At 44.2% G+C, this 26,133-nt stretch overlaps 1 pseudogene across 1 annotated transcript in view; it reads left to right on the top strand.

Moving 5' to 3' along the window:
* The window catches only part of LOC309601769 (proteinase-activated receptor 1-like), a 31,416-nt pseudogene extending 16,078 nt beyond the window's left edge, over positions 1 to 15,338 (top strand). Inside the window, exon 2 of the transcript in view lies at positions 14,794 to 15,338. The product of the transcript in view is annotated as a proteinase-activated receptor 1-like (transcript). The remainder of the gene's footprint in view (positions 1 to 14,793) is intronic.
* Positions 15,339 to 26,133: the final 10,795 nt, after the last annotated feature.

The raw sequence follows: 26,133 nt of genomic DNA, 5'->3' as shown, positions 1-26,133 counted from the left end.
ATGACAGTCCTTTTTGGCGCCCAACGTGGGGCACGAAGGGTTTGAGATAATAACAGATTAACCAGAGAACCAATCTGTGCCAGTATCAGTTGCTCCTATACGAAGAAAAAATACACAAGAAAATCAACTCATTTAGTAAGGGATGAAGATGAACCAGGGCCATCACGAGAACAGGAGGAGGAAGAGGCAGAACCCATAAATGAGATGGTAACCACCCGATCCCTGTCCCTGAGTGAGCTGCGAGATATGCGAAAAGATTTCAGTCATCGTCCAGGCGAGCACATCATCACCTGGCTGCTCCGATGCTGGGATAATGGGAGCCAGTAGCCTGGAATTAGAGGGTAGGGAAGCCAAGCAGCTGGGATCCCTTTCTAGGGAAGGGGGCATTGACAAAGCGATTGGAAAAGGGGCACAAGTCCTCAGCCTCTGGAGGCGACTCCTGTCAGGCGTGAAGGAAAGGTATCCCTTCAAGGCAGATGTTATATGTCACCCAGGCAAGTGGACCACCATGGAGAGAGATATCCAGTACCTGAGGGAATTAGCCGTGCTGGAGGTGATTTATGGTGACCTGAACAATCGTTCCAGTTCTTAGGAATAAAATGGCAAGATGGATGTCGTCAGATCCCAATGGATGTGATCAACAAAATAACAGCCATGTCCCCACCAACCAGCAAAAAGGAAACACAAGCTTTCTTGGGCATTGTGGGGTTTTGGAGAATGCATATTCCAAATTACAGTCTGATCGTAAGCCCTCTCTATCAAGTGACCCGGAAGAAGAACGATTTCAAATGCAACAACAAGCCTTTGAACAAATTAAACGGGAGATAGTCCATGCAGTAGCCCTTGGGCCACTCCGCGCAGGACATGATGTAAAAAAATGTGCCCTACACTGCAGCCGGGGAGAATGGCCCTACCTGGAGCCTCTGGCAGAAAGCACCAGGGGAGACTCAAGGTCGACCCCTGGGATTCTGGAGTCGGGGATACAGAGGATCCGAGGCTGGCTATACTCCAACTGAAAAAAGAGATATTGGCAGCATATGAAGGGATTCGAGCTGCTTTGGAAGTGGTTGTTACTGAAGCACAGCTCCTCCTGGCACCCCGACTGCTGGTGCTGGGCTGGATGTTCAAAGGGAGGCTCCCCTCTACACATCATGCAACTGATGCTACATGGAGTAAGTGGGTCGCACTCATCACACAATGGGCTCGAACAGGAGACCCCAGTCACCCAGGAATCCTGGAAGTGATCATGGACTGGCCAGAAGGCAAAGATTTCAGAATATCGCCAGAGGAGGAGGTGACACGTGCTGAAGAGGCCCCACCGTATAATAAACTGCCAGAAAATGAGAAGCAATATGCCCTGTTCACTGATGGGTCCTGTCGTCTTGTGGGGAAGCATCGGAGGTGTATGGAGTCCTGTACGACAAGTCGCAGAAACTGCTGAAGGAGCAGGTGAATTGAGTCAGTTTGCAGAGGTGAAAGCCATCCAGCTGGCTTTAGATATTGCTGAACAAGAAAAGTGGCCAATGCTCTGCTGACTCATGGATGGTGGCAAAGGCCCTGTGGGGGTGGTTCCAGCAATGGAAGCAGAGCAACTGGCAGCGCAGAGGCAAACCCATCTGGGCTGCCACACTGTGGCAAGATATTGCTGCGCGGATAGAGAACCTGGTTGTAAAAGTACGTCACGTACCCAAGAGTCGGGCCACTGAAGAACATCAAAACAACCAGCAGGTGGATCAGGCTGCTAAGACTGAAGTGGCTCAGCTGGATCTGGACTGGCAACAGAAGGGTGAATTATTTCTAGCTTGGTGGGCCCATGACACCTCAGGCCATCAAGGAAGAGATGCAACATATAGATGGGCTTGTGATCGAGGGGTGGACTTGACCATGGACACTATTGCACAGGTTATCCATGAATGCGAAGCATGCGCCATAACCAAACAAGCCAAGGTCAAGTCCAGAAAAGCAAGTCCTATGGTGACATGGCAACCCAGAAAGAATTGAGTCAGATAATGGGACTCATTTCTGAAACAACCTCACAGACACCTGGGCCAAAGAGCATGGCATTGGGTGGGTATATCACATCCCCTATCACGCACCATTGTAAGCACATGGCGCTTGCCTTGGCGGGTTTGTGAGAGTGTGATATAATCAATCTGCCAGGCCTCCCCCTATCACGCACCAGCCTCCGGGAAAATCGAACGATACAATGGCCTGTTAAAGACTACACTGAGAGCAATGGGTGGTGGGACATTCAAACACTGGGATACACATTTAGCAAAGGCCACCTGGTTAGTCAACACTAGGGGATCTGCCAATCGAGCTGGCCGTGCGCAATCAAGACTTTTACATACTGTAGAGGGGGATAAAGTCCCTGTAGAGCACATACATAAAAAATATGCTGGGGGAGACAGTCTGGGTTATTCCTGCCTCGGGCAGAGGTAAACCCATTTGTGGGATTGCTTTTGCTCAAGGACCTGGGTGCACTTGGTGCGTGATGCAGTAGGATGGGTAAGTCCAATGTGTACCTCAAGGGGATTTGATTTTGGGTGAAAATAGCCAATGAACTGAATGGTATGATGTTAATTGCTATATAATACTGGATGTCATCACTTCTATGGTGGCTATATGCCATATCAACAGTATTACAGTAAGAATCACCCAGATGAATGAAGCATGAACTTTGAGGAAACCGAGCAAGGTGCAGCGGTGATGGAACCAGAACTGGCTTCAGCATGCAACAATCCAACACCACACACCATCTCTCCTGCCCTGAAAGACTGTTATGACAGATGGAGCCCAAAGTCATGGACTAAATGAACTCAACAAACATTTTAGGGGGATAACCTGTAGACTAAGGAAATTATATCTATATGTGTATATATATATATCTTTCTTAAAAGACTGGAAAAGTGGTGGTGATTAATTGGAATGTATTGGAAGGTGTAAGACCCAGGCATGATGTATATGGTATGGAATAAGGGGTGGATACTGTCCTGGTTTCAGCTGGGATAGAGTTGATTTTTTCTTCCTAGTAGCTGGTATAGTGCTGTGTTTTGGATTTAGGATGAGAATAATGTTGATAACACACTGATGTTTTAGTTGTTGCTGAGTAGTGTTTATACTAGTCAAGGACTTTTCAGCTTCCCATGCTCTGCTGGGTGCACAAGAAGCTGGGAGGGGGCCCAGCCAGGACAGCTGACCCAGACTGGCCAAAGGGCTATTCCATACCACATGACGTCATGCTCAGTATATGAGCGGGGGGGTTGGCCAGGGGAGGGGCAATGATTGCTGCTTGGGGACATGCTGGGCATCGGTCGGCGGGTAGTGAGCAGTTGTGTGGTATACTGCTTGCTTTGTATTTCTATTGTGCTGTTATTACTTGTTTATTATTATTATTATTATTATTATTGTTATTACTATTACTACTGTTCTATTTTTATTTTACTTCAGTTATTAAACTGTTCTTATCTCAGCCCACGAGTTTTCCCCTTTTGCCCTTTTGATTCTCTCCCCCATCCCACCGGTGGGGGAGTGAGCGAGCAGCTGCGTGGTGCTTAGTTGCTAGCTGGGGTTAAACCACGACACTCAGCCTACTGGTTAAGGCTTCTGAAACTTAAATACAAATACTGAAAATGTATACTTTTCTGGGGTCTGGTACAACATTTACAAATACACGTTTATTTTAAGAAAGACTGGTATGTAGTTCACCTCTATTTTGGGTTTAGAATTTTTTTAAGTGTTACCTTTGCATTTGTTTATAGAGCTGTGAGACCACAGGAGTGCCCATGAATAGCTTCACTTATTCTTCCCAAATAGATGAAAAGAAATTATCTCCGATTAAGGTATTTTCTAAATAGATGAAAAAGAATAGTCCATGATTAAGTACAAGGTATTTTCTGTGAGTTCCCTAGCGTGTTTGGAGATGATAGAGCTATAGAAAGGATGGCCAACTGTAAAACTTCTATTTATTACTTCCTCTTGCTCTATACAAATTGGAGTCAGCCTTAACAGTTCTATGTAGTAAGTGGTAGGATTGTGGGAAGAACAGTGTAGATCAAAGATTAGTACTGGAACTTACTGGAAACCAGTACTTGCTGTCAGGAATATTTGATTTTCCATGGCTTTTACTCTCAGTTAAGAGCAAAAGTCAGTGTTTCTGCAGTAACAAAGGCACTTCGTACATATGAACAAGTTCTAAATGGAGCTTCCCCTCCCTTTTATGTCTGTATTGCTGTAAACAGAAGCATATACAGTTGAGGATGGGATAGCATAACCTAGCAAACCAATCAGTGTCCACTTGTAAAGCTTTTGGCTGTATTACAGACCTAAGGAATACCAGTGGAATAAGTATTTTCAAAGAAAAGAGCCTAAACAGTACTGCAAATTACCAAATATTTTCCTCTGTAGTTTTGATTAGGTTTCAGTTCAACCAGCTCTTGTTTCATGAGCAGCTCTGAAGGATAGAACAAGGCTTTCCTGTCTGAGGCACGTGCCAATGGAGTTCAGGAGTGGCATCACTTCCTCAGGATTCTTGCAAAAAAACAGAACAGACACAAGAACTGCAAAGCTGAGTAATTAGTTGCCTTTAGGTTGCTCTGTACTTGTAGAGCAGTAAGCTTACTGAACCCATACAATACAAGCAAGCTAGATGTCTATTTTATGCAAAGCAGATCTAGGTATTAAGGAGTTTTTCTGAATGTGATCTTTCAGTTACAAACAACACAGATATTTCAACTGGCCTTGTAACTGGTTGCTGCTATGGGTCATTAGCAATTTGGATTGCGTAAACAAAATTTGGCAAACTTAGAAAGCTTAAAATAATTCCTTGAAAATAACCCTTTGTTCTGCACCTCCTACCCAAGCCCTTGATTCTTTCCCATTTCTCATCTGGGTGCCAGCGCTTTCCGCTGCCGTTTTCGCAGCGCCGAGGCTGCTGGCTGGGCTGTTATGCTCCGGAGGCGGCAGGGGAGGGCTACGCCCGGCACCCTCCGAGCTGCGGTCTCTACCCTACCCCGCCCTGCCCTCGCGGAGCCGCTGAGGCCCGGCTCTACTCTCCGCCCTCCCGGTGGGTGGTGCGGGACCGGGGCGCAGCCCGCCCCGCCGCCGGGGTGGTGCGGCAGGAAGGCGCCGTCGCCACTCCTGCCGCTGGAGGAAGCTACGGCGGCCCTTCCCTAACCCCATCCTCCCGGCGGTTGCTATCCGCCGCGCCTCGGCTTCACTCGCGTATTCCTGCGCTAGTCGAGCGGAGGGAGCCCCCCCCCCGCGCGGCCTGGCCCCGCCTCGGCGCGGCGGCCATGGGGCTGCGGGCGCTGCTCTGCGTTCTGGCGGTCCTCAGCTCCCCGCTCCCACCGCTGAGTCATCGCCTCCGCCCCGCGCGGGGGATCTGCCGGGGGGATGGGAAGGGCGCCCATAGCCCTCCCGGGCCTGAGCGCTCCCGTCTCAGGTGGGGTCTCCTGGGAAGCGGTGACCGGGCGGCCCGGCGGGGCGATGAGCGAGGAGCCCGGCCATCCGGCGAGCTCCGGGCGGCGGCGGCGCCGCCGCCGTTTGCCTTGGCAGCGAGGCTGGAGCCGTGCGCCTTGATAGAGGAAAATAAACAAAATATATATTAGGGCACAGCATCATTGTCCTGCATATAGCTAGGATAAGGGTCTCTCCCTTTGAAGTTTTAATTAGAGCTTTTCTTTGGCGTTTTAAAATGCTGCTCTAGGTTTGTTCTCATAGCAGTGATGAGAGAACATGCTAAAACATAAAGTTAGCCTGAGTAAAGCAATGCCAGCCAAAGCAATGCCAGCCAGATATTTTTTTATTTGAGAATTACTTTTATAGTAGGAAATAAAGGAAATGTCATAGCTCTGAAATTACATAGATTTGAGAAAAATGGAATGCTACAGGTAGGGTTACTGAAGATGAAGAATGGTTTACAGTTGTCCCATGGCTAAGGAGGCAGCCAGGCAATAGCAAGTTATGATGGAAAGAAGTGACTGGGCTGGCGGGACGTGTTGGTGGACTTCCTGAAAGAACTGACATTGCCTTTTGTTAACAACTTCAGGAGGTAAAGTGCCCGCTGAATTTGTAGGTAATGCGAAGTTTGGCAGATCTGCCAACACAAAATAGTTCCGAATATCCACCCCAAGTAGAAGACCTTCATGTTTATTTAATTAGAAATAGCACTAATGGCAACATCGGTGCTATAACTGGTGAGACCTTGGATCTGTCTAGCTCAGAGCTTGTCTGACACTGCAGATGCTGAGGGAGGGAAGATAAAAGAAGACATGCATGCATGTAACCTCCCAGATTATGCATTTAGAGATTAGCAACATTTTTTTTCTGTAAAATTCAGCTTAATATTTCTTTCAATCACATAGTGATCATAGTGCTTCTGTACAAATTACTTAGCCCCATGAGATGCCTGCTGGGAAGACTCAGTTCAAGTTCTATGTACATAAAAGGGCTGATTAGTGGAACAGCTAAGGAGAAATTTCAGTGTGGCATACTTTGACTACTAAAATGAAGGCTGAAAGGGGACGTAGTATTTATAATTATGCTGGGAGGGAAGTATCAGAGAGGGCAAATTATTTTGGCTAAACAACTTTTTGGCACAAGGACAAGTGGGAATGAAGAGACCACAACCATGTTCATATTGGAAGTCTAAGGAAAATGTTCTTATTAAAAAAAAAGGGGGGGGGGCAGTAATGATAAACTGTACAAGTAAAAAAGATTGTATTGTTGAATGCTATTTTTCCAATTTATGGAAGCATTAAAACTTGTTTTCCTGCCTTTTTGTAGTTATAGTCTTCATTGAAGAGCACCCTGAATTACACTATTTATTTGCTGCTTCCTTAGGAAACAATGATCAAAACAGTTACTGTATTGCATCACTAGGAAAAGAAAAATTCAAAACAAGTTACTTCATGCGCAGTAGAGCTAATAAAGCTTGGGCATCCGAACATGTCTTCTGCTCTCCTTGTATCTGCTCCCACTGTAACAATATAATTTCCCTACTGTCCTGGATAACCTTCCATGTTTCCACCACAATATACTTAATTCCTGTCGCATGTGCACTGCTGTATCCCCAGGTCTGCTCTGCTCTTGCACCTGCAGCTTCTCCCCCACTTTTCCCTTGGTCCTTCAATATCCACAGTTCTCACCTTATTGACCCGTGCTGGTCCTGCAGGTGGGTGAAAAAGCAATGGTTTGGCAGTGGGTTGGTGCTAGGTGCTTTGCAGATTGGCACCAACCAGGTGCTGCCAAAGTGGCTAGCTGAGGTCTGAACCTGCTCTGACTTTCCTGCATTGGGACACTGATAGCAAGATAGAGAGAGAGATGTTATCATTGCTTGAAGCCAGCACCTGTGATGAAAGCTATCGAGAAAGGAAAGCAAAAAGGAGCAGGCATCTGGCTGCAAGAAAATGATACTTTAGGAAAAATGTGTTCAAATTGTTACTACATCACTTGTCTAATCAATAATGAATTCTGTATAAACGGAGATGTGGGCTAAAGAATTTTTTTTAAAGATGATATGGTGTTTATTGTTACAAAAGCAAATAATTGTCATCTGCCCTACAAGATTGTGTCTTACCTTGTTTATAAACACATCTGGCATGCATTTCTCATTCTGTCTGAGAGTACCTAATTTATGGGCCACTGAGTATTTTAGATTCTAGATGCTCATCACTGCGGATTATACAAAGGGGAGACAGAGGAACAGACTTTTCATTATAAGCCAGTGATATGGGTGCAGCTGTCATCAGTAATTCCCAGAAATTGGTATTAATAGTTTTTCAGCAGCACATAGGGAATGTATTTAATTGGCTTGAGTAGGAGCCTAATGTTTAGTTTTCCACCTCACAAAAATATCCCTTGGGACATGAACATTGCCAGTTTGTAACATCCTGGCCAGATTTATGGGTCTATAGAAATACTTTGAAATTTTCTTCTGGAGCTCAAGAGTGCTTTTTAAGATTGGTTGAAGCCATTATATTTTTTGCTCTCTACTTCTCTTTTCACATAACAGTATGCACAGCAGTCCCTTGCATATGAAAGTAGACATGAAAGGAAATTACAATATGCTGATCGGGAGACCAACAATATGTAGTACTTGATGGAAAACAGTACAGTATAGATTGTTAAAATCAAACCATCCCAAACTTACTGAGCTTTCTACATCATTTCTCTATGTCCTTGTTGGAGAATCAGTGCAAAGACCACAGGCAGTAAAGGAAAACTTCAGGCAATTTGAGTATTGGACTGATTCTACTTTGTTTTTGCCTTTCAAAGTCCTTATTGGAAGCAAAGGATAGACTGTATATATAGATAGATAGATATATAGTCCTGACTGCACACCACAAGGATAAAATCTGAATGCTTTATCCCGCTCTTTTTTAGTTTGTTTCTTAGTCCTGTTCTTTCATACCTATTTATATTTTACAAGTACTTTGATACAGCTATTAACTCTGTCATATCAGCAATGAGAATACTATTAGTCATAAAAATAGTGATCCACCAGGTTTGACCTCTTCCAAAAGGATCGGATGACAGCCTAGCAAAAACAGGATGACTGTTTGAACATTTATGATCATTATACAAGCTTTACCTCAGTTTTCCTAACAGATTATTTGTATTATTAAAAATTACTTAAGCTGTAGCAAAATATATTACAAATATATCAAGGTTCATTAATATCTTTTGAAATAATATGACATTATTTCATCCTCTTCCATTCTGTGTATAAATCTCTGATCATCGGCTTTTTCAAATAAACACTGACACAAAAGGAATCCAGAACCTCAGGGCAGTAACTATCTTCCTTTCTGTTTCAGAAAGCATGAAGTGCACTATTGTTTTTTCTAATAACATACACTGTGTCATACAAACATACAAGCAGCTTTGCAAAGGAAAAGAACTGATATGTGGCTATCAATCTTTTAAATTAAAATTAAATTGAATTTCATCAAGAAAGTTTAAATTCCCACTCTCTATATTATCAAGTGGCAAAGAAATGGGAAGTTTGAGGTCTCATTGCATTTTTTCCATAGAGCTGGCTTTCAAGTAGTACCTCATATCATCTAAGTTCAAGGTGGACACATGGACTGAGCACAGGACACAGCATGGAGGTGTTGTTAACAGCATCAAGGTTGATTTTGACTGAACTTAGAAAGTCTTTGCTTATACAAAGAACACGTAGTTTTCGCCAAGTTAAAGTATTATTCCAGAGAATTTTAACTGAACTAAAATTATTTATGAAATGTTTTTGTCCTGAATTATTGTAATAGGATTCTACTTTTCTAAAAGTTTGATAATGGAGCAATGCAGACTCTAAATCCTTTCATGTAAGACTCATGTTGTAAATAAGTTAGCTCCAAGAATTCAGGATATAATTAAATTATTAGCAGTGTTCAAGTAACTATAAGCAATAGCTAAGACAAAGGTCAGTAGTCAATAAAAGGTAACTTGCCCAATCATCATTTTTTTCCTATAGCATATTTTCAGATTGTTCTAAGTTAGGAGTCATTGATGAGAAATGGGTCAGGTTACCACCAAGCGCTTTCACAGTAAGTGACAACCCCAGTCATTAAAGGTCACTGGTTCTGGCTAGTTTGCTCGCTAGTCCTTGAAAAGTGCGGCACAGCAGTGCTTCTGTTGTGGCTTCACTGGAGCGCTGCTAGCTAAGGTGAGGCAGCACAGGTGAAGCCCTTCAAAGTTCAGGGATACTGTGATGAGAGAGATGCTTGCTAGAAGCACCTCAGTTACCACGTCATGCAGAGATCATCTTAGCAATATAGTTCCCGTCTCCAAACACAGGTTTACCCTCCATCTCATCAAGTCCATTTATATCTGTGTTCCCTCAAAACATGCCTTCCCCACATGAAACTATGTCACCTCTTCATTTGGTTCTCCACATTGTTCTTCAGTGGTGGAGAAACCAAGAAGGACGTGTAGAGCTTCGGGGACTAGGATCATCATTGTCTTCCATTTCAGAAATTTTCCATTTTAAAAATGTCAGCGGAAGAAATATATATTCACAGCATTCAAAGTCTTGAATTCATAAAACTTGTATGTACTGGAGATGATACCATTCAAGCTTTTTCATCACTCTTACTGATGTCTTTACCATGGAGACTTGCCTCTGGGCATGAGAAATTAGGGTTTTTTTTTCATTCAAGTATAATTACAATCCTCCCAAAGGAGATGAGTACTGATGGTGTCAGCTGTGACAGATTTCTATTGCAATGATCATTAAGTACTGGAAATCACCTAACTATTCGATATCAGCCACAGGCAAATGGATGAATGTTAGCCACGGGCTGAAGTTAGAGGTGTTAAATATAACTTATTCTGAACTGCTGAACTAGGAGCTGACTCCTTGAGTCATTCATCTGCTTGGACTAAACTTTTAAAGTAAGGTTAAAGAGAAAGGATCTATAGTTCTGCCTTTTGTTAGTGTTCTTTTAGAGGGCAGAATAGACCCTTGTATAAATTGGCTTAGTGCCCTTCTGTGCAAACACTGAATCTCACATACTTCTGTGCCATTTGTGTTTTGGTATAATTATTAAATTGTTACTACTGCAGTCTATGCAACAAGATCCCAGACTCAAATTCTCATCCAGCATCTTTTTTCTGGCCTGTAGAAGTTACAATTTAGTCACTTCGCATACAAAAGCCATTATCTCAAACACTTCCCCTCTTTTGTCCCCTCTGCCCCCAGAATGCTGCCATGACACAGCATGATACATACAGCACAGCAGCTTTAAAAAATCCCCAAATTCCCCTACCACTCCTCTAATCTCCCCCCACATTCAAGTCTGAATTTCACCAAAATTCAAGCTGGGCAAAGCCCTTCTCGAACAGCCTGTGCACAAAGGGAGATAACTGGCTGCTTAAAGCTGCAGCCACTCCTCTCTGCCTCCTTCAGATGCTTTTGTTCTCATCTGCATAAAAAACTAGTTTGAATTACTGTAGAACAAATAATTGCTTCTAACGAATAATGTCTTAGACAGATGAATCTAATCTAAAGCTTTCCTTTATGGAAGATATTTTCACTTCCCTATAGCATGTAAATATTTACTTATTAATCTTTATACGTTCTTATTTTTCAGCCTTTCCATATAACAGCAGTGTGCCACGGGCCAGAACTTTTGTATCGTCTATCTTAAATAACCAGGATGACCCTATACCTACTGAGGGTAATACTGAAAATTACTCAGAAATCAAATCAGGAGCCACCAATTAGACTGGATCGTTCCTATGTGAACAACCAACAGTGTAGGTGAAAACAGCAAGATACCTCACTAGTCCATTTTGTTCCTTCAGTTTACACATTAGTGGTTGTGCTAAGTCTCCCTCTGAACATTACAGTGATACTCATGTTTCTGAAAAAAATGAAAAATGAAAAGCCAGCTGTAGTATACATGCTGAATTTGGCCCTTGCAGATGTACTGTTTATAAGCGTGCTTCCTTTTAAGATTGCTTATCACTTTTCTGGAAACGACTGCGTTTTTGGACCTCAAATGTGCCATTTCATCACTGCTGCCTTCTACTGTAACATGTACTGTTCAATGCTTATGACAAGCATAAGCTTCGATCGCTTCTTAGCAGTGGTGTATCCTATGCAGTCTCTTGGGTGGCATACATTAACATGTGCCTCGTTGATTTGTTTCATCATATGGCTTGTAGCAATAACTTGTAGCAATAACTTTTTCTCACCAGAGAGCAAACGACGGAAATTCCCCAATATTCCCCAATATTTGAGGGATGGTGTGTTAGCAAGGTCCTTCGATCTGCCATCTCAGTGGAGGCAGGGGATGGAGAGCCACGTGGCAGCAAAGACACAAGGGCCATGGATGTGTTGTTAGAAACCACGGAAGCGCCTGAGAATGTTCACGTAGGAATTAGGGCTTCTCCCCCCAAAAAGGTGGCAGGAGCAATAGGCCAACTGAAGCAGATCTACACCAATGCACGCAGCATGGGCAACAAACAGGAGGAGCTGGAAGCCATTGTGCAGCAAGAAAACTATGACATAGTTGCCATCATGGAAACATGGTGGGATGACCCGCACAACCGGAGTGCTGCAATGGACGGCTATAAACTCTTCAGAAGGGATAGACAAGGAAGGAGAGGTGGTGGGGTAGTCTTGTATGTTAGGGACTGTTTTGATTGTCTAGAGCTTAACGGTGGTGATGATAGGGTTGAGTGTTTATGGGTAAGAATCAGGGGGAAGGCCAACAAGGCAGATATCATGCTGGGAGTCTGTTATAGACCACCCAACCAGGATGAAGAGGCAGATGAAATATTCAGCAGCTGGGAGAAGTCTCACAATTGCTAGCCCTTGTTCTCGTGGGAGGCTTCAACTTACCAGATGCCTGCTGGAAATACAATACAGGAGAGAGGAAACAGTCTCGGAGGTTCCTGGAGTGTGTGGAAGATAACTTCCTGACACAGCTGGTGAGGGAGCCAGCTAGGGAAGGCGCCCTGCTGGACCTGTTGTTTGTGAACAGAGAAGGCCTGGTGGGTGATGTGATGGTTGGAGGCTGTCTTGGGCATAATGACCATGAAATGACAGAGTTTTCAATTCTCAGAGAAGTAAGGAGGGGGGGTCAGCAGAACTGCTACATTGGACTTCAGGAGGGCAGACTTTGGCCTGTTTAGGGACCTGGTTGACAGAGTCCCTTGGGAGACAGTCCTGAAGGGCAAAGGAGTCCAGGAAGGCTGGATGTTATTCAAGAAGGAAATCTTAAAGGTGCAGGAGCAGGCCATCCCCATGTGCCGAAAGACGAGACGGTGGGGGAGACCACCGGCCTGGCTGAACAGAGAGCTTTGGCTGGAACTCAGGAATAAAAGGAGAGTTTACGACCTTTGGAAGAAGGGGAAGGCCACTCAGGAGGACTACAAGGATGTCGTGAGGCTATGCAAGGAGAAAATTAGAAGGGCCAAAGCCCAACTAGAACTTAATCTGGCTGCTGCCATAAAAAAGAAAACAAAAAATGTTTCTATAAATACATAAGCAACAAAAGGAGAGCTAAGGAGAATCTCCATCCTTTATTGGATGTGGGGGGAAACATAGTGACAGAGGACAAGGAAAAGGCTGAGGTACTTAATGCCTTCTTTGACTCAGTCTTTAATAGTCAGACCAGTTGTTCTGGGGGTACCCAGCCCCCTGAGCTGGAAGACAGGGACGGGAAGCAGAATGAAGCCCCCATAATCCAAGGGGAAATGGTTAGCGACCTGCTACACCACTTAGACACACACAAGTCTATGGGGCCAGATGGGATCCACCCAAGGGTACTGAGGGAGCTGGCGGAAGTGCTCACCAAGCCACTTTCCATCATTTATTAGCAGTCCTGGCTAACCGGGGAGGTCCCAGTTGACTGGAAGTTAGCAAATGTGACGTCCATCTACAAGAAGGGTCGGAAGGAGGATCCATGGAACTACAGGCCTGTCAGTCTGACCTCGGTGCCAGGGAAGGTTATGGAGCAGATCATCCTGAGTGCCATCACACAGCATGTACAGGACAACCAGGGGATCAGGCCAAGTCAGCATGGGTTTATGAAACGCAGGTCCTGCTTGACTAACCTGATCTCCTTCTATGACAAGGTGACCCGCTTAGTGGATGAGGGAAAGGCTGTGGATGTTGTCTACCTGGACTTTAGTAAAGCCTTTGACACCGTTTCCCACAGCATTCTCCTGGAGAAACTGGCTGCTCATGGCTTGGACGGGCATGCTCTTTGCTGGGTAAAGAACTGGCTGGATGGCCAGGCCCAAAGAGTGGTGGTGAAAGGAGTTAAATCCAGTTGGCGGCCGGTCACAAGTGGTGTTCCCCAGGGCTCAGTATTGGGGCTAGTCCTGTTTAATATCTTTATCAATGATCTGGACGAGGGGATCGAGTGCACCCTCAGTAAGTTTGCAGATGACACCAAGTTGGGCGGGAGTGTTGATCTGCTGGAGGGTAGGAAGGCTCTACAGAGGGATCTGGACAGGCTGGATCGATGGGCCGAGGCCAATTGTATGAGATTCAACAAGGCTAAGTGCTGGGTCCTGCACTTGGGTCACAACAACCCCATGCAGCGCTACAGGCTTGGGGAAGAGTGGCTGGAAAGCTGCCCGGTGGAAAAGGACCTGGGGGTGTTGGTCAACAGCTGGCTGAATATGAGCGAGCAGTGTGCCCAGGTGGCCAAGAAGGCCAATGGCATCCTGGCTTGCATCAGGAATAGTGTGGCCAGCAGGAGGAGGGAAGTGATTGTCCGTTAGTACTTGGCACTGGTGAGGCCGCACCTCACACGAGTGCTGTGTTCAGTTTTGGGCCCCTCACTACAAGAAGGACATTGAGGTGCTGGAGTGTATCCAAAGGGCGAGGAAGCTGGTGAAGGGTCTAGAGAACAGGTCTTATGAGGAGCGGCTGAGGGAGCTGGGGTTGTTTAGTCTGGAGAAGAGGAGGCTGAGGGGAGACCTTATTGCTCTCTATAGCTACCTGAAAGGAGGTTGTAGTGAGGTGGGTATCGGTCTCTTCTCCCAAGTAACAAGTGTTAGAACTAGAGGAAATGGCCTCAAATTGCACCAGGGAAGGTTTAGTTTGGATATTAGGAAAAACTTCTTCACTGAAAGGGTTGTCAGGCACTGGAACAGGCTGCCCAGGGAAGTGGTTGAGTCCCCATCCCTGGAAGTATTTAAATGATGGGTAGATGTGGTGCTTAGGGACATGGTTTAGTGGTGGACTTGGCAGTGCTATGTTAACGGTTGGACTCAGTGATCTTAAAGGTCTTTTCCAACCAGATTCTATGATTCTATGAAATACCCAAGTTAGATATAACTACCTGCCATGATGTGGTAAGAGAATCCAAACTTCACGGCTATTACCGCCACTTCTTCTCTATCTTCTCTTCTATGTTTTTTGTAGTGTCATTTATAATTTCTACTGTCTGTTATGTGTGTATCATTCAATCTCTTAGTTCTTCTACCATTGTTGCAAAACAAAATGTGTGTCTTGCTCTTGTGTGTGGCTGGTTTTTTCTGGTTTCATTATTTGCTTTGGACCAACAAATGTCCTCCTATTAATTCATTATATCCATTTTTCTGAGGACAACAGCTTAGAGTATCTCTGCTTTGCCTGTCTACTCTGTGTTTATATCATCAGCAGCGTTAGCTGTTGCATTGACCCCTTTATTTACTACTATGCTGCTTCTCAGTAGCAGAGACATCTTTTCAGTCTCTTCAATTGCAAAGAGACTTTCGATCCTAACAGTAGTAACAGCAGTGGCCAGTCAATGTCTACCACTAGTAGAAGGGCTACGTGCTCTAGTAATGGGAATAACAGTGTCTACAAGAAATTACTAGCAATGCATTGAGATAATGTGTCTTACACATGCTTAATTTTTTGACAATTTCAGGAAAAAAAATCTGTATTATATCCAAGAAATACAAAACCTTAAACCAAGTTGTATGATACATAGTTCTATGGATTCATTATAGCAATGCACAATCCAAATTATTGCACCGTATATGTGTACATATATGTATATATATTGTATATGTAAATAGGTTAATGTAGAGGGGAAAAGTAATTTCTTAATAACAGCTGTTGAGTGTTTTTCAAATAAACTCCCTTTTTTCAGACAAATTCTTTACATTGTTAGTTCAATTTATTGCAGAGATTTTATGAAATTCTACTTTAGGATTTTGAACTGTATCAGGTTGATTAAATTCTTACTTATGGAACCAGTCCATCTATCCATTACTTCCTGAACAAAGTGAAAATATCTTTCCAGGCCTTTTTTTTTTCCTATTTGTCATTATTTCTGGAATTATCTGTAAACTTTTTCTTAGCATTATTTTGCATCTTGGGCCCTGAAACTGTATATTTTACATTTTTATATATTCCACTTCAAAATAGTCTGTATAGTCTAAGGAATGTGAACAAATGAAAAACAGCTATTGATTGATTGGTGTAATGTGTCAGGGGAGATAATCTTTCTGCATACAATGTGAAAGTGAGAAACTTCTTTCTAACCATGATCTCTTGTCAGTTTGTGACTGTTCCTTAACGGACTTAAGCATCATTAAACATTGCCTTACCAGGCTCTCTATAGACTTTTGTTCTCAAGTATTTGCCACTTTCTAAATACATGAGAACTAAAAATAAATGTGTATATATAGTTTGTAAGGCTAAAAACCCACACGTGTTTATGAGACATGCTCAGATACATTCTCATTTTTTTTTAATATCATATTAGGGGTGGGTTTGTTTTTCAGCAAAAAACAAATGCATCTTAAAACTATGGAAAAACACTTCTTGCTGGCAGAAAAAATTACCTCTGCGCTTCCTGTAGTTACAGGCTGGGGGACTGTTTTTTAGATTTTTTACATTATTGGGATTTGTTTCACTGTCCTGATATTTTGTTTGATGATAGTGGTTTATTTTTAGGTAGCCAAAAGAGTGTCTAGTCCGCTTTGCAAGGGGCAGTATTACATGCTAGGAGGGAAGGAAAGGTACATGGAAAACAGCTCAGCAATCATAGCGATTATTTACTTCATTTTGCTCTGTGGTTGGACACAGCACAACCAAAGTGAGGTAATTCCTTAAAATAACAACCACTGTAGTGCATCTTCATGTTTTTGCTTTATCAAAGTAATAAAAGTATGTAAATATTTGCCCATTGTGTACATTGCTTGTTATATATCCCTATATTAACCAAATAAATTGGTGTCTCCTCTGTTTCTTCAAGGATATAATGATATCACTTTAAACTACTTTGGAGCTATAATACTAAAGCCTCTGGAAATTTGGTGGGCTCCATGCAATGTAAAAAACATTTCTGTACATCAGTCCAGCCACAGACTTAACACTCAAAACTCAGAAAATCATGTTTGTTTGTTTTTTCTTTGAGACATTTTAAGGATGGAAGTTTTTGTATTTGCCTCAGGGACATAATGTCTTTGCAAAGTTGATATACAGTGTGCAATGAAACACACAGGATTACTCAGCCTCTTGTGACTTCGTGGGAAGTGCAGTTGGTCATACAAAGCCCCCAGAACATCTTGGTTCCCATCCAAAACTGAATCTTATATTTCATCGAATCCTGACACAGCCCAAGACCAATTTTGCAGAGTGTTAGTGTGCTTATGTAAATGTTTCACAGTAAAAACAGCATGAAAAGGAGTAAGTGCAAGTCAGCTGGTGAAACATATCCACAACAAACAATTTAAAACTCTTCGATCGCATTTTTTTTAAGGATGATATTTTCCAATATTGTGCAATTTTGACTGAAAAGCAGCAAATTCACACTGTAGCAAACAAAGCAAGGAAGTGATTCCGCTGACTAAACAGATGGGTTGGTTTCACTTGTCGTAACCTCTGTATGCTCGAGAACATTTGCAAATGAACAACTTCTTCCTATCTTGTAGGGTGAAAAAATGAGAGGGGTGAATGCAACTGTTTATCTTCATGGCTAAGAACATCAACAAAGATCCTGAATAAGAAGGACTAAAAAAGATTTTATGTATGTGTTTGTAAACCAATATTCCAGCTCTGCCACGCACACTACTAAAGTTGTGTTCGCTGATGATTCTGGCTTGCATGCAAATGAGAAAAAAAAAAAGAAAAACAGAAAATGCTGTTACAGCACAGAACCCTTAAATAAAAAGGACTTACAAACCTAAGTAGACCTCTTGACCTCTTGGTAAGTAGATAAAGTGCCAAAGTTGCCTTTGGAAAGTATTTTTATGTTGCCTAAGCATGTTTGAAAACACAATCCTTGACAGGCTTGAGGAGTGGGCCCATGTGAACCTCATGAAGTACAACAAGGCCAAGTGCAAGGTCCTGCACCTGGGTCGTGGCAATCCCCAATATCAATACAGGCTGGGGGATGAAGGGATTGAGAGCAGTCCTGCAGACAAGGACTTGGGGGTACTGGTGGATGAAAAACTGGACATGAGCCAGCAACATGTGCTTGCAGCCCAGAAAGCCTTCTGTATCCTGGGCTGCATCAAAAGAAGCATGGCCAGCAGTCGAGGGAGGTGATTCTGCCCCTCTACTCCACTCTGGTGAGACCCCACCTGGAGTACTGCATCCAGCTCCAGGGTCCCCAGTACAAGACAGACATGGACGGGTGTCCTGGTTTCGGCTGGGATAGAGTTAATTTTCTTCCTAGTAGCTGGTATGGTGCTGTGTTTTGGATTTAGGATGAGAATAAGGTTGATAACACACTGATGTTTTAGTTGTTGCTAAGGAATGCTTACACTAGTCAAGGACTTTTCAGCTTCCCATGCTCTGCCAGGTGCACAAGAAGCTGGGAGGGGGCACAGCCAGGACAGCTGACCCAGACTGGCCAAAGGGCTATTCCATACCATATGACATCATGCTCAGTATATAAACTGGGGGAGTTGGCCAGGGGGCAGCGATCGCTGCTTGGGGACCTGCTGGGCATTGGTCGGTGGGTGGTGAGCCAATTGTATAGTGTATCACTTCCTTTGTATATTCTTTTATCATTATTATTATCATTATTATTATTATTATTTCCTCTTCCTCTGCTGTCTTATTAAACTGTCTTTATCTCAACCCAAGGGTTTTACTTTTTTTTTTTTCCTGATTCTCTCCCCCATCCCACTGGGAGGAGGGAGGGTGAGCGAGTGGCTGTGTGGTGCTTAGTTGCCGACTGGGGTTAAATCACAACAACCTGTTAGAGCGGGTCCAGAGGAGGGCCACAAAAACAATCAGAGGGTTGGAGCACCTCTCCTATAAAGAAAGGCTGAGAGAGTTGGGGTTATTCAGCCTGGAGAAGAAAAGGCTCGAGGGAGATCTTATTGCGGCCTTTCAATATATAAAGGGGGAAGGATATATAAAGATATATAAAGATGGAGGGAGACTTTTTACTAGGGCCTGTAGCAATAGGACAAGGGGTGACAGTTTTAAACTAAGAGGGTAGATTCAGATCAGACAGAAGGAAGAAATTCTTTACGATGAGGATGGTGAGACACTGGAACAGGTTGCTCAGAGAAGCTGTGGATGCCCCATCATTGGAAGTGTTCAAGGTCAGGTTGGACGGGGCTTTGAGCAATCTGACCTAGTGAAAGATGTCCCTGCCCACAAAAGGGGGTTGGACTAGATGATCTTTAAAGGTCCCTTCCAACCCCAAAGCATTCTATAATTCTATGATATGTACATAGGCATCCCACTCATATTGATGCTCTGCAAGTGCTTCTAGCAAGCCTACAAATACATATTTCTGCTACATATGAAGAGGTGATTAACAAATCAGTTCCCACACAGCATAATACTTGCTAAAACACACAGCAAATACCACCTTTTCATAGCAAATGAAGGATTAACAGTTGTTCATTCTTTTACACTCCCACAGCTAGTGTCACACCTCTGCTTTCTGTTTGCATTTTATTGAGGCTTCAGCCTAATCGGATTGCAAAAAAAAAAAGCAAACTGCTACTGCAGAGCCCACCTACTTCAGAAATCAGAAAACTGCTACGTGACTGGGGGAGTCTCATACCAAGGCAATGGCAGCCCATGTCTTACTGAATTTGGCATTTCTGTGCAACCAACTTTGCAGTTGGAAAGCACTATACTTCTCAGTGTCTGCTTTTGCTGCTGCATTAAATGGCAAGAGGAAGGGCAGGACCTGCTCAAGCAGCAGCAGTTTATGGAGCCAATCTCAGGCATAAACAGCATTTGCAAAACAGGTTATAACTGCTGAGCATAGCAGTGCAGCACAGCACAATGTGGTAGACTTTCAAGGAAGCTGAAGCAGAGAAGTACTGCATTTAGACTGACATGCTCAAGCTAAAAGAAAAAGCTAACCTCTTCATGCTTAATGCGCCTTTGCACTGCTGTCTGGGAAAGAAAAGGAACAACTTGTTTCAGGGGGAAGGAGTGAAAATCTGATCAAAAGAAATTAAACCCATCGATTTTACATGCTGTTTCACTCATACCTTCTCTGCCTCATTCTTTCTTTTTTTTTTTCATAATGTGGGGATTAAGCTGTATCATTTTCTGTATGAATGTATTGGGTTTGCGTGGCAAGGTTTTGGTAGCAGGGGGGCTACAGGGGTGGCTTCTGTGAGAAGATGCCAGAAGCTTCCCCCATGTCCGATAGAGCCAGTGCTAGCTGGCTCCAAGACGGACCTGCTGCTGGCCAAGGCTGAGCCAATCAGAGATGGTGGTAGTGCCTCTGTGATAACATATTTAAGAAGGGGAAAAAAAACCTGCTGGGGAACAACAGCCAGAGGAGAGGAGTGAGAATATGTGAGAGAAACAACTCTGCAGACACCAAGGTCAGTGAAGAAGGAGGGGGAGGAGGTGCTCCAGGCGCTGGAGGAGAGATTCCCCTGCAGCCTGTGGTGAAGACCATGGTGAGGCAGGCTGTCCCCCTGCAGCCCGTGGAGGTTAATGGTGGAGCAGATATCCACCTGCAGCCCATGGAGGACCCCACACCAGAGCAGGTGGATGTGCCCGAAGGAGGCTGTGACCCTGTGGAGAGCCCATGCTGGAGCAGGCTCCTGGCAGGACTTGTGGCCCCATGGAGAGAGGAGCCCACGCTGGAGCAGGTTTTCTGGCAGGACTTGTGACCCTGTGGGGGACCCATGATGGAGCAGTCTGTTCCTGAAAGACTGCACCCCATGGAAGGCACCCACGCTGGAGCATTTCATGAAGAACTGCAGCCCATGAGAAGGACTCACGTTGGAGAAGTTTGTGGAGGACTGTCTCCCGTGGGAGGGACCCCATGCTGGAGCAGGGGAAGAGTGTGAGGAGTCCTCCTCCTGAGGAGGAAGGAGCGTCAGAGACAACGTGTGATGAACTGACCCCAACCCCCATTCCCCATCCCCCTGCGCCACTCGGGGGTAGGAGGTAGAGAAAATCAGGAGTGAAGTTGAGCCCAAGAAAAAGGGAGGGGTGGGGGGAAGGTGTTTTAAGATTTGTTTTTATTTCTCATTATTCTATTCTGATTTTGATTGGTAATAAATTAAATTAATTTCCCCAAGTTAAGTCTGTTTTGCCCGTGACAGTAATTGGTGAATGCTCTCTCCCTGTCCTTATCTCGACCCATGAGCCTTTTGTTATATTTTCTCTCCCCTGTCCAGCTGAGGAGGGGGAGTGACAGAGTGGCTTTGGTGGGCACCTGGCATCCAGCCAGGGTCAACCTGCCACAATGAAGCAAGCTAACAAATTTATGCTAAATGAAATTTGGAGCTGAGGAGGTTTCTGGCACTAAAAATGCATGAGAAAGCTTGCTAATGTTGTAGATATGCCAGCTACATGTTGTGGCGATATTGGCAGGAGCAAGATTTGTAATCAGCATGGTTTCTGTTGACAGAACACCTCATATAGCGGCTGTCACTGGTATAACATTTCACAGGGGAAGGCTTGCTTAATTTAGCATGGCAAGGATTTTGCAGGGATTGGTGTGTTTGCACTAGGAGCATTTTATCAGTTAATGCCAAGCATGCACCTGCCATTACAACCTGCTCCCTGCAGCTTGACTACAGACAAAGTATGGCCTGCTGGCCATTTGTTCTGTTTTCCTTATTTAGTTGAAGCCTAGCCAGAAATGTGAGCATGGCTGGTAAGTGTGTTCATGATGTTTTGCATCAGGCTGGTGCCACTGGATCTCTCCCTTCTTGTGATGGGATCCAGAAATGGAAAGAAAGTATGAACTAGCTGGTAGATTACCATCTATGGCTCTGCAATGGAGCTCTTGGAGAGCTGGGGGAGGAGAGAGAGAGGCCTCATGTGCTGGGTGCGATAGTTAAGTAAATTCCTGGATAAGGCCTTTTTTTATTGCTCAGTTTCATCTTTTTTTGATCTGATCACAGTTTGATCTTGCAAGATGCTGAGCAAATGAAAAAATGAATGGAACCTCTCATGCATTTAAAATTAATGACCCACATAAATGCTTTTTCATGGCATTTTGCATTTTGCAAGTGCTAGAAATGGTTTAGTGATAGGTAACACAGCTGGAGAAGCTGAACAAATAACATGCTATAATCCGAGTCAACACTAGAGAACATTAAAATAACTAGGTATGGATGTTGTAATTTGGCTTGTTGGGGAGGAGACCATTAGGAACCAGATCTGAACACTATGCTGAACCGCAAAATACTGATCAGCCCTCTAAACAAACATGTGGATTGGGAAAGGTGAAAAAGTATTGGAAATGTGTTGGAAGAATCATAGAATCATTTAGGTTGGAAAAGACCCTTAAGATCATCAAGTCCAACCATTAACATAGCACTGCCAAGTCCACCACTAAACCATGTCCCTAAACACCATGTCTACCCTTCTTTTAAATACTTCCAGGGATGGGGACTCAACCACTTCCCCGGGCAGCCTGTTCCAGTGCCTGACTACCCTTTCGGTGAAGAAGTTTTTCCTAATATCCAACCTAAACCTCCCCTGGCACAACTTGAGGCCATTTCCTCTAGTCCTATCCCTTGTTACTAGGGAGAAGAGACCAACACCCACCTCACTACAACCTCCTTTCAGGTAGTTGTAGAGAGCAATAAGGTCTCCCCCTCAGCCTCCTCTTCTCCAGGCTAAACAACCCCAAGTCCCTCAGCTGCTCCTTGTATGACTTGTGCTCTAGACCCTTCACCAGCTTCATTGCCCTTTGGACACACAATGAGTGGGTGACTGTATTTTAAATGGAATCTGTAAAAAGGTTCAGCAAAATTTTGGGGAATAATTTTTCTTATCTTTGTGCTACCAGCCTTATAATAGTGGTGCCTGTAGCACTGAAGCACCACAAACAAGCCTCTCTCCTCAAAAGCAAGGCCTGACATTTAAAGCGTGGCACTAAACTCAAATGCACTGCACACAGCAATGTAACTCTATGAAGGTCAGAGCTGATAAAGTCAACCTACAATGAAAATCTAGCTTGGTGTTCCCTCACCAAAATAAAAATGAATGACATGGAGTCAAATTCATCTCCATTCCATAGTAAGCCTGGGAAAGTCCCTGTCCTTGCCTTTGATTAGTTTTAGGTTTTGAGTTAGGAATTTGGGGTCTGTTTGGATTTTTTTGTGCCACACCATTACGTACTAGAGGCATCAATCCTTGGGAAGCTCTCGTGTATGTTTTTTTCATCCTCAAGATGGGGCAGTGTGTGCCCAGGCAGCAGTGAAACTGGTGCCACAGGGCCTGGGCACAGGGCACTCCCAGCTCGTCTTCCCATGGGGCTCACAGCCTGCTCATGCTGGCTTGCCGCGTTTCTCCCTTCAACTCAGCTGGAAATGGCAGGCAGGACACCGCTGCTTCCTTCAGGAGCCTGAACACGGAAAAGAACTGAATAGACTTTCAGAGCCAGATTGTCTATAAATATTTGTCCTGGTTTCATCTGGGATAGAGTTAATCTTCTTCTTGGTAGCCGGTATGGGGCTGTGTTTTGGGTTTAGGATGAGAACAATGATGTCGATGATGATACACTGATGTTTTGGTTCTTGCTAAGTAGTGCTAAGTAGTTGCTAAGTGGCGCTCACACTGGTCAAGGACTTTTCAGCTTCCCATGCTCTGCCGAGTGCACGGGGGAGGGGGGCGGGCTGGGAGGGAGCACAGCCGGGGGGGCTGACCCAGACCGGCCAAAGGGTTATTCCATACCATATGACGTCATGCTCAACATATAAACTGGGGGAAGAAGAAGGAAGGGGGGGGACATTGGGCATGATGGCGTTTGTCTTCCCAAGTAACTGTTACTCGTGATGGAGCCCTGCTTTCCTGGAGATGGCTCAACACCTGCCTGCCGATGGGAAGTAGTGAATGAATGCCTTGCTTTGCTTTGTTTGCGTGCACGGTTTTTGCTTTGCCTATTTAACTGTTCTATTTTATTTTACTTCAATTATTAAACTGTTCTTATCTCAACCCATGAGTTTTCTCCCTTTTACCCTTCTGATTCTCTCTCCCATCCCACCAAGGGGGGAGTGAGCGAGCGACTGCGTGGTGCTTAGTTGCTAGCTGGGGTTAAACCACGACAATATTTTATCACTATTGGCTCCTTATGGTGTTCTCTTTTTGTTTTTATGTTTAAATAATTTCATTTTTTGACTTATAAACAGGAAAGAGCAATCAACATCCGCAATATGGGAAGCAGGTTAGGATCCTAAGACCAAACCTTTCAAATCTCTGTTTCAGCAGACACCTGAATCTATCCACTTTGGCAGGTGTGGAGCCTCCCTCAGACCCTGCATACCTGCTAGAAGGGGATACAGTGGTACAGAAGCCAGCAGTACCATAGACAGGAAATGATGCTGCTGAACACATGGCGTGGGAGTCTGCTTCTTTTCCCACAGCATGGCACTTAATTGGAAACAGGCGTCCAGCTCTGGAGAGTGCATTTTGTCACTGCCATCTCCTAATGTAATGTCCTGTTTACTGATAACTCCCTAAACACTAAGTGTTTCTTGTCCAAGATGTATCCCACACAGTCCTTCTCACCATTTACGCAGCAAGGTGCCTTGGAGATTTACTTTTTCACATGGGTTTTACCATCAGCTAGTTAGTCTTTACTCATTACAACTTAACTCACTGATTTAAATGTTTCTTTTCTGATATGGTCACTTATGCGATTTTCATCTTCTCTTTTCTCTTTTACAGCTAACAATTTTTACTGCCTGTTCCAATCTTTCATTGCTCATTAATATTGTTGCAAAGCTAAATAAAAGATGTGTTCTTCTATGCAGCAAACTTGTGGATTTGTAAAGTGATACCACTCACATCTGACATGTTTTCCAGGAACCATAAAATGAAAGAAATTTGTTAAGTTCAGAAATACGGTCTGCTAGCATAACCGGAATAATTACATAGCATGCATGTGGATAAAGCTTTACAGATGCCTAAAGCGTATAGTACTGAGAACCCAGTTCCAGATGGGGAAGAACAAAGAGAGGGAGGGAGAAAACTTTGCTACCCAGACTTTTACATTGCTGTTCAATCACTAATAAATCTCCCTCCTTCAGAATAATATTTTAACTATATTTCCAAGAATATTTTTCTTGTGTGCTTTTACTATAGGTCACATAAGGAATAAACCTCAGTAGCAGTGCCAATTGTATAATTTCTTTTAATTTATTTTCATGCTTTTTTTTGTCTCCACCTTTGCTGACTCTAAGAGGCACATGCAATTCTACACAGCAAATAATATAACACATTCAGTTAATTATCACTGCCTTTTCTGTTGAATTAAATGTACCTGTAGTGGCTGGGTAGTGATACTGGAATCTAACTAGGATTTTTAAGTTTTCTTTAATTTCAAAAGAATTTTGGATTTTCAAAACCATTAAAGAAAGGCCAATCTATCCTTGCAAAACAAGTGAAATGTTTCTCAGCAGAGCAAGCAGACAATTTGCAGCTATGGTGAAAGCTGTGTGCACACAGCCTGACATCGCCTCCCCGAGCTCAGGCTGGGGATGAGCAGCCCCCCAGGTCCCTGGGGCCAGCTGGGGTGGCAGCAGGCACCTCAGCAGCTGTGGCTTGGCTGTCCCAGCTCTCCTGGCCCTTCACTCACCCACCTGCCCAGCTCTCATGAGCACAGTTGCACATCCAAACTGAGGAGGAGGAGGAGGGGCAGGCAGGATGAAGGTAGTCTCCATCCTCCTCCATCTCCATGGCTGAAGCTCTTTCTTTGCTACAGCCTGGGCTCTCGCGTGTGGCAGGGTACAAGCTCTGGGGTGCTGTCATGGTTTAACCCCAGCCAGCAACTAAGCACCACGCAGCCGCTCGCTCACTCCCCCACTGGTGGGATGGGGGAGAGAATCAGAAGGGTAAAAGGGAGAAAACTCGTGGGTTGAGATAAGAACAGTTTAATAATTGAAGTAAAATAAATAAGAACAGTTAAATAGGCAAAGCAAAAACCGTGCACGCAAACAAAGCAAAGCAAGGCATTCATTCACTACTTCCCGTCGGCAGGCAGGTGTTCAGCCATCTCCAGGAAAGCAGGGCTCCATCATGCGTAATGGTTACTTGGGAAGACGAACACCATCATACCCAATTTCCCTTTCCTTCTTCTTCCCCCAGCTTATATACTGAGCATGACGTCATATGGTATGGAATAACCCTTTGGCCAGTCTGGGTCAGCACCCCCCTGGCTGTGCTCCCTCCCAGCTTCTTGTGCATCCGGCAGAGCAGGGGAAGCTGAAAAGTCCTTG

The sequence above is a fragment of the Platalea leucorodia genome (genome assembly GCF_965183815.1).
Source record: "Platalea leucorodia genome assembly, chromosome: W".
Taxonomy (NCBI): Eukaryota; Metazoa; Chordata; class Aves; order Pelecaniformes; family Threskiornithidae; genus Platalea; species Platalea leucorodia.
Note: the sequence above shows the minus strand (reverse complement) of the source record. Positions and strands in the feature narration are given on the sequence as shown.